Below are 16,300 nucleotides of genomic sequence, written 5' to 3'. Positions count from 1 at the left end.
TGATTTACAATGCCCTTCTACAAGCCTCTTCTGTTCTCCATCATCAGGTCATACAGGTCCAGTCGGACAACGCCACGGCAGTGGCGTACTTAAAGAGGGGGTAATAAAAAGCAGAGCCGCAATGCAAGAGGTATCCAGGATACTCTTCTGGGCGGAATGAAACGCCAGGGCCTTGTTGGCCATCTTCATTCCAGGAGTGGACAACTGGGAAGCAGACATCCTCAACAGACACGATCTGCACCTGGAGGAGTGGGGCATTCACCCACAGGTATTTCAACTGTTGGTTCAACGGTGGGGCTGCCCACTGATCGACATGTTGGCTTCTTGACTCAACAAGAAGTTGCGTCGCTACTGCTCCAGGACAAGGGATCCACAGGCTGCAGTGGTGGACACTTTGATGGCGCCGTGGGTTTACCAGTTCGTCTCTCTGTTGCCTCCGATTCCTCTCATTCCCAGGGTCCTAAAAAGACTGAAAAGGGAAAGCACCCAGGCAATTCTCATTGCTCTGGATTGGCCTCGCCGGGCCTGGTATGCGGACCTCTTGACCATGTCCCTCAAAGAGCCATGGCCTCTGCCGCTTCAAAAGGATCCTCTTATGCAAGGACCGTTCATCTATCCAGACTTTCCGTGGCTACGTTTGGCGGCATGGCAATTGAAAGGGAGATATTAGCCTGGAAAGTGCTTCCTACCAAGGTTATCTCAACTATGGTCCAGGCTCAGAAGGTGGTTACAACTAAGCATTACCACTGCATTTGGAATAAGTATATTTCCTTATGTGACGGTCGACAGTACTCCACTGCAGATTTTCATCTGGGTAGGATCTTGCTCTTCCTACAAGCTGGTGGCCTTTGTTAAGACACCCATTAAGGTTCAGATCTCAGCCCTGTCTATTTTCTTCCAGAGACAGTTGGCTGTTGTCCCGGAAGTACAGACGTTCTTAAAAGGTGTTCTTCGTATTCAGCCACCCTTTGTACCACCCACGGCACAGTGGGATCTCAATTTGGTTCTGACCTTTCTCCAGTCAGATTGGTTTTGAAACTTTGTACCGGGTGGACATGAAATATTTGACTTGAAAGACTGTCATGTTATTGGCCTTGGCCTCAGCAAGACATGTCTCGGAATTGGGGGCCTTACCCTGTAAGAGCCCTTATCTGGTATTTCACGAGGATAGAGCGGAGCTCAGGACTCGTCCGCAGTTTCTGCCTAAGGTGGTGTCGGCATTTCACATCAACCAGCCGATAGTGGTTCCTGTGTTGTCTGACACGTCAGTTTCTTCAAAATCCTTGGACGTTGTTCGAGCTATGAAGATTTATGTAAAGAGAACAGCTCGTCACCGGAAATCTGATTCCTTTTTGTTCTCTATGACGCTAAGAAGATTGGATGTCCTGTTCAAAGCAGTCCATTGCTCGTTGTACCCGGATGACAATCCAACAGGCTTACTCTTCGGCAGCCTTGCCGCTTCCGAATTCTATTCAGGCCCACTCCACAAGGTCGGTGGATTCTTCCTGGGTGGCTGCCCGTGGTGTCTCGGCATTGCAGTTATGCCGAGCAGCTACTTGGTCTGGTTCGAACACATTTGTTAGGTTTTACAAGTTCAATACTTTGGCTACAGAGGACCTTCAGTTTGTTCGCTCGGTTTTGCAGGGGTCTCAACACTCTCCCACTCGGTCTGGGAGCTTTGGGATGTCCCCATGGTACTAAGACCAACCCAGTATCCCCTTGGACATTTAATACCTATCGGTAATTCCTTTTATCCTACTCGGTAGGGGATACTGGGCGCCCGCCTCTGTGCTTCGTTGTTCCTGCAAGCATTGTTCAGTTTGTGTTTCTTGGTTGGGTCTGCTGTTGCTGTCCCTATTTTCCGGTTATGGTTAGCGTTGCTTTCCTCTTCTTATGTTGGTTGGTTCGTTACCTCACCACTTTTTCTTATCTATTTCCTCCTCTCACAGGATGTCCGTCTGCAGGAGGGGCATAGAGGGGAGGAGCCAGCACACTGAAGAATTTTTAAAGTGCCATGGCTCCAATGGACCCCATCTATACCATTATACGAAGACCATCCCAGTATCCCCTACAGACTAGGAGAAAAGGAATTACCGATAGGTATTAAATTCCTATTTTTTGTAACTTTCCCTGCTCAGTGCAATGGAAACCTTGAATAGTAATAAAAATACCTGTGAAACAAATAGAAGAACCATTACAAGCTGTTATTGGGTCTTTGTATGAAATAGAATACATTTACATAAAACATCTTCTGCTTAAATAATAAAGAAAAATTAGTATCCGTCAAATGGACATACCAATATAAAAGATAATTTTAGAGGCTAATACAGATAAATCCTTCCTGGTCTAGCCTCTGTACGTTATGAGTCGCGTTACACAGGGCGCATGAGAGCTGCCAGCTCCGGTATAAGATGGCCAGTGCCGGACGTGCTTCTTCCCCTAAGAAAGCGTTCTATATGCAGTACGATGCTAATGAAACACACACGCAGATTACGCAGATTAATAGGATATGTGGTATGTGCATGTTCTGTGTGATTGCAGCTGTATCTGTATACGAAATGCTAGTTTTCCACATTAACACTGTAACGTAGCATTTTGTATACAGATACAGCTGCATTAACACATAATTTACACATGCCGCATATCATTTTAAACAGTGTAATCCACTTGGGCATCTTATTGTATTGCGAATAAGACGCTCAGCGTTGATAAACTCACACTTGACTGGAAATGGCTAGAAGGGTTGTTAAATGCGATGGCTCAGCAACCACAGAGGACACGTGTGTAGGTGAGCATAATTCACTTATGATTCATTCATAGAGTTACATTATGTTATGATACATGTTATGGCACGGAGGTCCCCAGATTTGGTAATGCCAACCCCCCTTCACCACCCACCTCCAGTATTCAGGTCCTTGTCCGCTCTCGTCGTCCCTGATTTTACGGAATCTGATTGAGAGATCTAATTGAACACGTTGGAGTAAATTTAATGTACAGTTCTGTGGGATTGACAGTACAATTTTTTTATTGTAAAGGCAAGACTGGGTTGGTTTTGTGTTAATAAAAAAAATGACTCTATCTTGTGGCAAAAACACAGAAACATATGACCTGCTGCAGTAAAGTTTGCTTTTAACTCCCAAAATGATGAGTTACATTTATATTTTTTTTAAACACTATTCTCTTATTTTTTTCTTTACTGAGAAATTGTACAACTATTTGGATTTGAACAATTTATTATAATATACTATGTAAACATGATAGAGCTCTGTCTTCACCAGGAGTAACAGACAATATAGATCTATAATATAGGGAGTTGGGAAAGTCCCTTTGTAGTGACTGTGGGCTAAGTACGGTATGTTTCCTCACATAGGATGTGCACTAAGTAATATGACAACATAATTGTTTTTAAACACTTTAATTCCATGGAATGAAAGAGAATTCATTACATACTTATAAGTGTTGTCCCTCTCTGGACTCTCACAGCTGCAGGTAGCCTGCAGTCAGAAACAGCGCTCACATGTGAAGGGACATCCCAACTCCCTGTACTTTGCTTTGAACTTTGAACTTGATTTACATATTTTGAACTGTGCTGTTTGGAAACACAATGGTTAACACATTAATTTTATTTCATTGTTGAGGGAGACACTGTAATACCCCTTTTCCACTGCTGCAATAATCCATGTTATTGCCAGGTCAACCCAGGTAACATCTCAATAGAAAAGGGTCCCAAAAAAATAACCTGGGAATCCTACCTGGGTAGCGAGCATGTTTGGAACCAGGAAGGACTCTGCTAATGGGGCAGTGTGAACAGGGTCGGGTCTCTTTAAAAGCATAGGGGGAGCTGGATCACCAGTTTTCCAAGCGCCGGCAGAACAGAAAGAAGTCACCCATGTGCAGTGTAAACAGCACAGTCATTGGAATAACCTGGGTCGCCAGTGTGGTGTGAATGGGGTCGGACCTAGGATTTTAGTGGAAAATGGGGTATAAGTATATTTACTAAACAGCGGGTTTTTAGAGCCACCAATTCTCGGCATCTTGTACTGCTGGACTTAGGGTCTAATTTAACTTGGATTGCTGTTGAGACAGAAATTGCGATTTTCTCAATCCTATTTCTGCTAAATATCGCATGTGAAGAGCCGCCCAGAAAGGTAAAAGACACTCACCGATGCAAACGCAAAATTGCGATGCATAAGCAGAAATCGAGTACAATCTCCAATTGCGGTTGACTCAGGGCTGCTCAAAATAATGAAAATGCAGTCGCACCGGCGCCATGTTTTTACTCGCAATCGATTGCAACTGAAGTCAGATACCCGCCCCGAAAATGCCCATGATCCCCCTGCGTTTTTAAACCACTCCCCACAAATGCTATTTTAACACCCACGAACTGTCACTTCCTGTCAATCAAATTTCAGTTGCATTTCACTAAATTGCAATCACAATTTTTAGCCTTTGCACACGTGCAATGCACTTGCATCGCATGCGCAGTCTGCCCATAATCGCCCGATTTTCAGTTTTGCAGCAGAAGCTGAATAAGGCCCTTAGAACGACAAAAGCAATAATTGCCAAACAAGTCTTACATAGCATTTATTACTATTGCTATTTTAAAACCAGTGGGCAAAGCCACGAGAATCAGTGGCTTTGCTGTTTAGTAAATATATACCTTAGGAGAAGAGTTTTTTCTTAGGCCATCATTTGTGCAGCTTTCCTATTTCCTCTCTGTGACCATACTCCTCCCCTGAAACAGATGTATAAATGAAAAAAAAATATTCATGCCATAGACAAAGGGTGATGAGAATATACTGTAGTTGGAGATTTTTAGCACTTACAAGTGGAGAATGTGTGCAGCCACAGAATGCACGTTATATTTTGCATATGTGTGTATGTATAATATGTTGTGGTTATATTTCACTGCACTGTGGGCCTAATTCTGAGTTGATCGCAGCAGCAAATTTGTTAGCAGTTGGGCAAAACCATGTGTACTGCAGGATGGGCAGATATAACATGTGCAGAGAGAGTTAGATTTGGGTGGGGTGTGTTCAAACTGAAATCTAAATTGCAGTGTAAAAATAAAGCAGCCAGTATTTACCCTGCACAGAAACAATATAACCCACCCAAATCTAACTCTCTCTGCAAATGTTATATCTGGCCCCCCTGCAGTGTACATGGTTTTGACCAATTGCTAACAAACTTGCTGCTGCGATCAACTCAGAATTACCCCCTATATGTCTAAAAAATAATAGTGCATTAAGGAACTCCTGTTTTAAAAAAAAATATATATATATTTTGTGTGTGTGTATATATATATATATATATATATATATTTGTGTGTGTGTGTGTGTGTGTGTGTATATATATATATATATATATATATATATATATTGACTTTGATAACCGTGAAATAGCAGTGGCTAGATGCCTGGTTTGGAGCATCTCCACAACTGCAGATCTTGTGGGGTGTTCCTGGTATGCAGTGTCTAACACCTACCAGAAGTGGTCCAAGGAAGGACATCTGGTAAACTGGCGACAGGGTCATGATGCGCACGGGGATCAAAGTCTAACACGTCTGGTCCGATCCCACAGAAGGGCTATTGTAGACAAATTGCTGAAAAAGTTGGATAAAAATGTTGTCTATGATAGAAATGTGTTAGAACACACAGTGCATCACAGCTTGCTGTGTAGCCCATGCTGGTCCCTGTCCACTGGAGAAAGCACCTACAATGGGCACATGAGCATCAGAACTGGTCTGATGAAACGCATTTTCTTTTGCATCTGACGCATGTGCGTCGTTTACTTGAGGAAGAGATGGCAACAGGATGCACTATGGGAAGATGGCAAGCCAGCAGAGGTGGTGTGATTCCATGCTTGAGGATGTTACTTTGACAAGTACTCCTATTTAAACATTGTTGCAGACCAAGTACATCCCTTCATGGCAGTGGTATTCCCTGATGGCAGTGGCCTCTTTCGCCAGGATAATGCACCCTACCACACTGCAAACATTGTTTAGGAATGGCTTGTGGAACTTGACAATGAGTTCAAGGTGTTAACATGGCCTCCAAATTACCCAGATCCCAGTCTGTGAGATGTGCTGTAAAAATAAGTCAGAATAATCGAGGCCCCCACCTCGCGACTTACAGGACTTAAAGGATCTTCTGGTAATGTAATTTACCACCGAACACCTTCCAGGTACCACAAGGCACCTTCAGAGGTCTTGTGGAGTCTATTTTGATTGGTGGGCCTGTTTTGGCAGCAGGAGGGGGACCTACACAATATTAGGCTTGCCATAATATCCATTTAATCAGGGACACCTATGATGTACACAGGTTCTGTGGCTAGCTAAATACATTTAATCTAGTTTTACTCAGCTGCAGAACCTGTGTAAATCATAGGTGTTCCAAGTTAAAGGAAGAACTTAACGTGTTTAACCCTGTTGGTGTAGTGGCTCGCAGCACTGAATCCTTGTGTTTGATACGATCACAAGGCCTTGTGTGGAGTTTGTATTTTCTCTCTGTGTTTATGTACATTTGGTAGAGACTAGTAAACTCCATTGGGGCAGGGACTGATGTGAACGGCCATTATTATCTATGAAGCTTTGTGGAACCATTTTTGCTCTAAATAAAGAACTGTTAATAAATATATAATTAATGTTAACAGTGTTCCGGTGTCTTTATAACACTGTTTTTTTTATCAGGTTACAAATGTTAGGATTGAACTGTACTGCAGGTTTATTCTATAGAGTCTAGGCTTAATGACCAGTTTCTGCTTGTCTGGTTCTTTTACTAATTCTGTACCTTTTTTCTATGGGATATTAGGGCAGATGTATTAATCCTGGAGAATGTATTAAGCCTGAAGAAGTGAAATAGCAGTTATAAGTGCAAGGTGATAACTCAATTTACATATTGGAGCTGATTGGCTAGTGCGTTATCACTTTACACTTATCACTGCTTTTATTACTTCTCCAGGCTCAGTACATCTGCCCCATTGTTTCTGTGGGGCAGATTTTTTATGCCTGGTGAAGTGATAAGTGGAAGGTGATAATGCACCAGCCCGTCAGCTCCTGTCATTTTTCAATCCCAGCCTTTGACATGGAAGTTAGGAGGTGATTGGCTGGTGCGTTATCACCTTCCACTCTAACACTTCACCAGACTTAAATCTGTCCCTATGTTTCTGTTTGCCATAATGGAACTGATCATCCTCACTGGCTGCACCACAATTCAAACTACTGATCTTCAAGGCTTTCACATACCCTCATATATCTCTGCTCATTCTGCGATAATCTCCCTCATGCTGTCTGTTCAGCTCCTCTCCCTCTGTGCCTACTCTCTGATTGCCACCTCTTATGCACGCTTCCAAAACTCTTGCAGTGTTAGGAATGGTTTGAGGAACTTGACAATGAGTTGGAGAGAGATAAAAGTACCAACTGATCAGCTTCTTTTACAGGCTGTGTTTGAAAAATTGCAGGAACTGACTGGTTGGTATTTTTTCCATTATTACCTACCACCAAGCTTTGATAAATCTACCCTTTAGTCTCAGCTATGGAAAGCTGTACCTGACTGACCAGACTGTCCTAAATTCTTTCATCTTTCAGATACTCTCCAAAAATGTTCACTACAGGCTATTTTAACCTAAGTGATACTACTAGCCCTGCTGGGTATCAGTAGCTACTATCCCTTCTCACTTATTATGTCAGCATTATCCGCTCTCTGTTCATTGTAAATTCTTATGAGCTTGGCACTTTCTTCCCTGTTTTCTGTCTACTCCTTTGGCAGATTTTATTGTTTGGTGATGATTTTATTTCTGATATGTTATTGGTATGATTTGATTTGCCAGCTGTCTGTCACTGCAGAGCTTTGTGGCTCTCTTCATAGCATCAAATGTGACACGTCCTCTCAATGGTATGTTTCTGTCAGGTCTGTTTCTTCTATATCTATCCTTCTATATATCTTATGTACATTTGACTCTCTGCCTCTCTGTTTTAACTGTTTCTCTCAATTAGTTAGTAGATCTATCCATTTCATATTTCTCTGACGTCCTAGTGGATGCTGGGGACTCCGTAAGGACCATGGGGAATAGCGGCTCCGCAGGAGACTGGGCACAAAAGTAAAGCTTTAGAACTACCTGGTGTGCACTGGCTCCTCCCCCCATGACCCTCCTCCAAGCCTCAGTTAGATTTTTGTGCCCGAACGAGAAGGGTGCACACTAGGTGGCTCTCCTGAGCTGCTTAGTGAAAAGTTTAGTTTTAGTTTTTTTATGTTCAGTGAGACCTGCTGGCAACAGGCTCACTGCATCGAGGGACTAAGGGGAGAAGAAGCGAACTCACCTGCGTGCAGAGTGGATTGGGCTTCTTAGGCTACTGGACACCATTAGCTCCAGAGGGACCGATCACAGGCCCAGCCATGGAGCTCGGTCCCAGAGCCGCGCCGCCGGCCCCCTTACAGAGCCAGAAGACAGAAGAGGTCCGGAAAATCGGCGGCAGAAGACGTCCTGTCTTCAACAAGGTAGCGCACAGCACTGCAGCTGTGCGCCATTGCTCTCAGCACACTTCACACTCTGGTCACTGAGGGTGCAGGGCGCTGGGGGGGGGCGCCCTGAGACGCAATAGAAACACCTTGGATGGCAAAAAAAATGCATCACATATAGCTCCTGGGCTATATGGATGAATTTAACCCCTGCCAGAATACACAGAAAAACGGGAGATAAGGCCGCCGAGAAGGGGGCGGAGCCTATCTCCTCAGCACACTGGCGCCATTTTCCCTCACAGCTCCGTTGGAGGGAAGCTCCTGGCTCTCCCCTGCAGTCACTACACTACAGAAAGGGTTAAAAAAGAGAGGGGGGCACTAATTACGCGCAGTATTAAAAATACAGCAGCTATAAGGGGAAAAACACTTATATAAGGTTATCCCTGTATATATATAGCGCTCTGGTGTGTGCTGGCAAACTCTCCCTCTGTCTCCCCAAAGGGCTAGTGGGGTCCTGTCCTCTATCAGAGCATTCCCTGTGTGTGTGCTGTGTGTCGGTACGTTTGTGTCGACATGTATGAGGAGGAAAATGATGTGGAGACCGAGCAGATTGCCTGTAATAGTGATGTCACCCCCTAGGGGGTCGACACCTGAGTGGATGAACTGTTGGAAGGAATTACGTGACAGTGTCAGCTCTGTATAAAAGACAGTGGTTGACATGAGACAGCCAGCTACTCAGCTTGTGCCTGTCCAGACGTCTCATAGGCCGTCAGGGGCTCTAAAGCGCCCATTACCTCAGATGGCAGATATAGACGCCGACACGGATACTGACTCCAGTGTCGACGGTGAAGAGACAAATGTGACTTCCAGTAGGGCCACACGTTACATGATTGAGGCAATGAAAAATGTTTTACACATTTCTGATAATACGAGTACCACCAAAAAGGGGTATTATGTTCGGTGAGGAAAAACTACCTGTAGTTTTCCTGAATCTGAGAAATTAAATGAGGTGTGTGATGATGCGTGGGTTTCCCCCGATAACAACTGATGATAATTTCTAAAATGTTATTGGCATTATATCCTTTCCCGCCAGAGGTTAGGGTGCGTTGGGAAACACCCCCTAGGGTGGATAAAGCGCTCACACGCTTGTAAGAACAAGGGCTCTACCCTCTCCTGAGATGGCCGCCCTTAAGGATCCTGCTGATAGAAAGCAGGAGGGTATCCTAAAATGTATTTACACACATACTGGTGTTATACTGCGACCAGCAATCGCCTCAGCCTGGATGTGCAGTGCTGGGTTGGCGTGGTCGGATTCCCTGACTGAAAATATTGATACCCTAGATAGGGACAGTATATTATTGCCTATAGAGCTTTTAAAAGATGCATTTCTATATATGCGTGATGCACAGCGGAATATTTGCCGACTGGCATCAAGTCTAAGTGCGTTGTCCATTTCTGCCAGTAGAGGGTTATGGACACGACAGTGGTCAGGTGATGCGGATTCCAAACGGCATTTGGAAGTATTACCTTATTAAGGGGAGGAGTTATTTGGGGTCGGTCTTTCAGACCTGGTGGCCACGGCAACAGCTGGGAAATCCACGTTTGTACCCCAGGTCGCCTCTCAACATAAGAAGACGCCGTATTATCAGGCGCAGTCCTTTCGTGGGCAAGCGGACAAAAGGTTCCTCATTTCTGCCCCGTGACAGAGGGAGAGGAAAAAGGCTGCAGAAATCAGCCAGTTCCCAGGAACAGAAGCCCTCTCCCGCCTCTGCCAAGCCCTGGGGCTTTACAAGCAGAATCAGGCACGGTGGGGGCCCGTCTCAATGAATTTCAGCGCGCAGTGGGCTCATTTGCAAGTAGACCCCTGGATCCTTCAGGTGATATCTCAGGGGTACAAATTGGAATTCGAGACGTCTCCCCCTCGCCGTTTCCTAAAGTCGGCTTTACCGATGTCTCCCTCTGACAGGGAGGCAGTTTTGGAAGCCATTCACAAGCTGTATTCCCAGCAGGTGATAATCAAGGTACCCCTCCTGCAACAGGGAACGGGGTATTATTCCACACTGTTGTGGTACCGAAGCCGGACGGCTCGGTGAGACCGATTCTAAATCTAAAATCTTGAACACTTACATACGGAGGTTCAAATTCAAGATTGAGTCACTCAGAGCAGTGATTGCGAACCTGGAAGAAGGGGACTACATGATGTCTCGGGACATCAAGGATGCTTACCTTCATGTCCCAATTTACCCTTCTCACCAAGGGTACCTCAGGTTTGTGGTACAGAACTGTCACTATCAGTTTCAGACGCTGCCGTATGGATGGTCCACGGCACCCCGGGTCTTTACCAAGGTAATGGCCGAAATGATGATACTCCTTCGAAGGAAGGGAATTTTAGTTATCCCTTACTTGGACGATTCCCTAATAAGGGTAAGATCCAGGGAACAGTTGGAGGTCGGTGTAGCACTATTTCAGGTAGTGTTGCGGCAGCACGATTGGATTCTCAATATTCCAAAATCGCAGCTGATTCCGACGACTCGTCTTCTGTTCCTAGGGATGATCCTGGACACAGTCCAGAAAAAGGTGTTTCTCCCGGAGGAGAAAGTCAGGGAGTTATCCGAGCTAGTCGGGAACCTCCTATAACCGAGCCAAGTCTCAGTACATCAATGAAAGGGTTCTGGGAAAAATGGTGGCTTCCTACGAAGCAATCCCATTCGGCAGATTCCACGCAAGAACTTTCCAGTGGGACCTGCTGGACAAATGGTCCGGGTCGCATCTTCAGATGCATCAGCGGATAACCCTGTCACCAAGCACAAGGGTGTCTCTCCTGTGGTGGTTGCAGAGTGCTCATCTTCTAGAGGGCCGCAGATTCGACATTCAGGACTGGGTCCTGGTGACCACGGATGCCAGCCTGCGAGGCTGGGGAGCAGTCACACAGGGAAGGGATTTCCAGAGCTTATGGTCAAGCCTGGAGACATCACTTCACATAAATATCCTGAAGCTAAGGGCCATTTACAATGCTCTAAGCTCAGCAAGACCTCTGCTTCAAGGTCACCCGGAGTTGATCCATTCGGACAACATCACGGCAGTCACCCACGTAAACAGACAGGGTGACACAAGAAGCAGGAGGCAATGGCAGAAGCTGCAAGGATTCTTTGCTGGGCGGAAAATCATGTGATAGCACTGTCAGCAGTATTCATTCCGGGAGTGGACAACTGGGAAGCAGACTTCCTCAGCAGACACGACCTCCACCCGGGAGAGTGGGGACTTCACCCAGAAGTCTTCCACATGTTTATAAAACTCGACAAGTATTGCGCCAGGTCAAGGGACCCTCAGGCAATAGCTGTAGACGCTCTGGTAACACCGTGGGTGTACCGGTCAGTGTATGTGTTCCATCCTCTGCCTCTCATACACAAGGTACTGAGAATTATAAGATGGAGAGGAGTAAGCACTATATTCGTGACTCCGGATTGGCCAAGAAGGACTTGGTAACCGGAACTTCAAGAGATGCTCACGGAGGATCCGTGGCCTCTACCTCTAAGAAGGGACCTGCTCCAGCAAGGACCCTGTCTGTTCCAAGACTTACCGCGGCTGCGTTTGACGGCATGGCGGTTGAACGCCGGATCCTGAAGGAAAAAGGCATTCCGGATGAAGTCATCCCTATCCTGATCAAAGCCAGGAAGGATGTAACCGCAAAACATTATCACCGCATTTGGCGAAAATATGTTGCGTGGTGCGAGGCCAGTAAGGCCCGACGGAGGAAATTCAACTGGGTCGATTCCTACATTTCCTGCAAACAGGAGTGTCTATGGGCCTGAAATTGGGGTCCATTAAGGTTCAAATTTCGGCCCTGTCAATTTTCTTCCAAAAAGAACTAGCTTCAGTCCCTGAAGTTCAGACGTTTGTAAAAGGGGTACTGTATATACAGCCTCCTTTTGTGCCTCCAGTGGCACCTTGGGATCTCAATGTAGTTTTTGGGTTCCAAAAGTCACATTGGTTTGAACCACTTAAATCTGTGGAGTTAAAATATCTCACATGGAAGGTGGTCATGCTGTTGGCCCTGGCCTGGGCCAGGCGCGTGTCAGAATTGGCGGCTTTATCCTGTAAAAGCCCTTATCTGATTTTCCATTCGGACAGGGCGGAATTGAGGACTCGTCCTCAGTTTCTCCCTAAGGTGGTTTCAGCGTTTCACCTGAACCAACCTATGGTGGTGCCTGCGGCTACTAGGGACTTGGAGGACTCCAAGTTGCTAGACGTTGTCAGGGCCCTGAAAATATATGTTTCCAGGACGGCTGGAGTCAGAAAATCTGACTCGCTGTTTATCCTGTATGCACCCAACAAGCTGGGTGCTCCTGCTTCTAAGCAGACTATTGCTCGTTGGATTTGTAGTACAATTCAGCTTGCACATTCTGTGGCAGGCCTGCCACAGCCAAAAATCTGTAAATGCCCACTCCACAAGGGAGGTGGGCTCATCTTGGGCGGCTGCCCGAGGGGTCTCGGCTTTACAACTTTGCCAAGCAGCTACTTGGTCAGGAGCAAATACGTTTGTAAAATTCTACAAATTTGATACCCTGGCTGAGGAGGACCTGGTATTCTCTCATTTGGTGCTGCAGAGTCATCCGCACTCTCCCGCCCGTTTGGGAGCTTTGGTATAATCCCCATGGTCCTTACGGAGTCCCCAGCATCCACTAGGACGTCAGAGAAAATAAGAATTTACTTACCGATAATTCTATTTCTCGTAGTCCGTAGTGGATGCTGGGCGCCCATCCCAAGTGCGGATTGTCTGCAATACTGGTACATAGTTATTGTTACCAAAAAATCGGGTTATTGCTGTAGTGAGCCATCTTTTCTAGAGGCTCCTCTGTTATCATGCTGTTAACTGGGTTTAGATCACAAGTTATATGGTGTGATTGGTGTGGCTGGTATGAGTCTTACCCGGGATTCAAAATCCTTCCTTATTGTGTACGCTCGTCCGGGCACAGTATCCTAACTGAGGCTTGGAGGAGGGTCATGGGGGGAGGAGCCAGTGCACACCAGGTAGTTCTAAAGCTTTACTTTTGTGCCCAGTCTCCTGCGGAGCCGCTATTCCCCATGGTCCTTACGGAGTCCCCAGCATCCACTACGGACTACGAGAAATAGAATTATCGGTAAGTAAATTCTTATTTTTTCTTTTATATTTCTTTGTCTGCAATCTATTTATTTCATCTCCCTTTGTTGTTGTCATATTTGTGTGTGTGTCAGAGTTGCCTACCCTCCCTCATTCTGCAGGAGATGCCCTGAAATAGCAGCAATCTCCCTGACTCCCTGAATAGACCAGCAATCTCCCTGATTTTACCTTACCCCCATTATATAGCTGTTACATTCTTGGGGAAAAGATAAATTAGAGATATATACATTCAAATGGGATCATCAGTGCCATTTCCCTGCATTGGTTATATGGCACAATGATCCCTATGGCTACATTCATTTTAAATAAGGTTTCTCATGGCCACTTACAGTATATGTGTATACAGTATACTAACTTTGGGGCTCATTTACGTTTTGATGTAAGTCATTTTCATGACACCCCTTTCAGATGCAGCAGTAAACGTCCGCGCTTATAGGTGTTAATTTCACAATCTCCCTGAATTGCTTTTTCAAAAGTAGGCAAGTATGGTGTGTGTGTGTGTGTGTGTGTGTGTGTGTGTGTGTGTGTGTGTCTTATGTCACTCTTCTCTCTCCTATCTGTGTCTCTTGTCTCTGTGCTTCTCTCTGTATCCGGTCTCTAGTGCTAGTGATTGCAAAATATCTGTGACAACTGATCTGTATGTTCTTTGTAGTGCATATTCCTGCCTAGCACAGGTTGAGGTTTGTTACTGCATGCTATTTGTGTGACACTTAGGTCGACTTGCATTAGGTCGACATGGTTACTACGTCGCCGTGGACGCTAGGTCGACATGTAATAGGTAGAAATTTTTTCCCTTTTTTTTTTTTTTTTTCATACTTTGCGATTCACTTTGTCTACAATTGGGAACGGTAACCTGCGAGCCGTGCGCGGGAACACGGTGCACTAATTGGGGTTCCCGTTCACTGTACAAAGAAAATAACACCCAAAAAAATTAAAAAACTCTTGTCGACCTTGTACATGTCGACCTACTGCTTGTGTCGACTTAGTTACTGTCGGTCAATAGTGGTAGACCTAGACACTGTCAACCTAAGTCTGGTCAACTCTATGGGCCACACCCGCCTCTCTCATATTTGTGTTTTCTTTGTACAGTATGTGTATCTCTCATATCTGTCTTTCATACTTATCTCTCTTATATCTCATTTCTGGATATATATCTCTATATTCCTCAATATCTGTCTGCTGTTCCTCTCTTTCATTTCTCTCACTGTCAGTCTGTATTTTACTGTGTCAGTATGCATTGCATCTTTCTTTTTATGTTTTTGTTGTGAAACATTGCTCACTTATGACAGTATTATTTATCTACCCTTTATTATATTTGTTATCTGAATTATTAGGTTATTGCACAGTTTATCTTATCCTACCAGTGCTAGTGATTGCAAAATATCTGTGACAACTGATCTGTATGTTCTTTGTAGTGCATATACCTGCCTAGCACAGGCTAAGTTTTGTTACTGCATGCTATTAGTGTGACCTAGGTAATTCTAGTTACTAATGCTACACCTCTGCCAGCTAGGAGACAAAACAACTAAAAATAATTTCAGTTATACAAAGGCCATGCATGTAGACATTCTCATTATGTAATCTTTCCAGATATACATTGACACAGTTATTAACACAATTAAAGCAGTCTGGTATAAGCAATTGTCAACATACTGTATACAATTGCCCTGTGCCTGTGATTTCATTGTGTAATTTCTAGAATTCAGGGAAATGTATCAGGTATAGCTCTTTAATCAGTATAACCCCATGGCCTGATGTGAGGGGATACATTTTACCACTGTGGAATGAATCTGTCACCTACAAACACTTATTATTATTATTATTATTTTTTATTATTATTATTATTATCTTTTATTTATATGGCGCCACAAAGGATCCGCAGCTCCCAATTACATAAATGAATAATCAAAACAGGAAAATAATGACCTACAGTTGAAGACCATATAGGACAAGTACAGGGTAAATAAACATAGCTGCATCAGCAGACGACACTGACATAAGTATTAAGGTGGCAGAAAACCACTGGATTTGGTGCCATTGAAGATGGTGATGGTTTAAGTGAGAGAAGGATAAGCACATGAGGGTTGAGGGTCCTGCTTGTGAGAGCTTACATTCTAAAGGGGAGGGGCAGACAGAAATGGGGTAAACAGTGAGCGTGGAACAGTGGGTTAGGATGAGATTAGGCTGGGTTTGGTGACGAAATGGTTCTTTGGAGCCCTTTTGAAGTTTTGTAGAGAGGTGGAGAGTCTGAGAGACAGCGGTAGAGAATTCCAGAGAAAGGGAGCAGCATGTGAGAAATCTTGAAGGTAGGAGTGGAAGGAAGAAATCAGAAGACAGGAGAGTCGGCATGCATTAGCAGAGCGAAGAGGACTGGTGGGAGTGTAAAGGGAGATAAGGTCAGAGATGTAAATGTGAGAGGGGTGGGTGAGAGCTTTGTAAGTGATTGTGAGAAGTTTGAATTGGATTCTGGAAGGGAAGGGAAGCCAGCGAAGGGATTGTAGGAGAGGTGAGGTGGACGTAGTGCATTTCGTGAAGATGATGAGCCAGGCTGCAGTATTGAGGATAGATTGGAGTGGAGAGAAGCATTTGTCAGGGATGCCAGTTAGGAGGAGTTAGGAGGAGATTACAGTAGTTCGGTCTGGAAATGACCAATGAGTGGATAATGGTCTTGGTAGCATCCTGG

General features: G+C 44.8%; 1 protein-coding gene across 2 annotated transcripts in view; it reads left to right on the top strand.

Moving 5' to 3' along the window:
- Window positions 1–16,300, top strand: part of OSBPL2 (oxysterol binding protein like 2) — a 338,773-nt gene that overhangs the window by 287,887 nt on the left and 34,586 nt on the right. The gene's annotated exons all lie outside the window — the stretch shown is intronic.

Source organism: Pseudophryne corroboree, chromosome 3, assembly GCF_028390025.1.
Source record: "Pseudophryne corroboree isolate aPseCor3 chromosome 3, aPseCor3.hap2, whole genome shotgun sequence".
Classification (NCBI taxonomy): domain Eukaryota; kingdom Metazoa; phylum Chordata; class Amphibia; order Anura; family Myobatrachidae; genus Pseudophryne; species Pseudophryne corroboree.
This window is presented reverse-complemented; position numbering and strand designations above follow the sequence as displayed.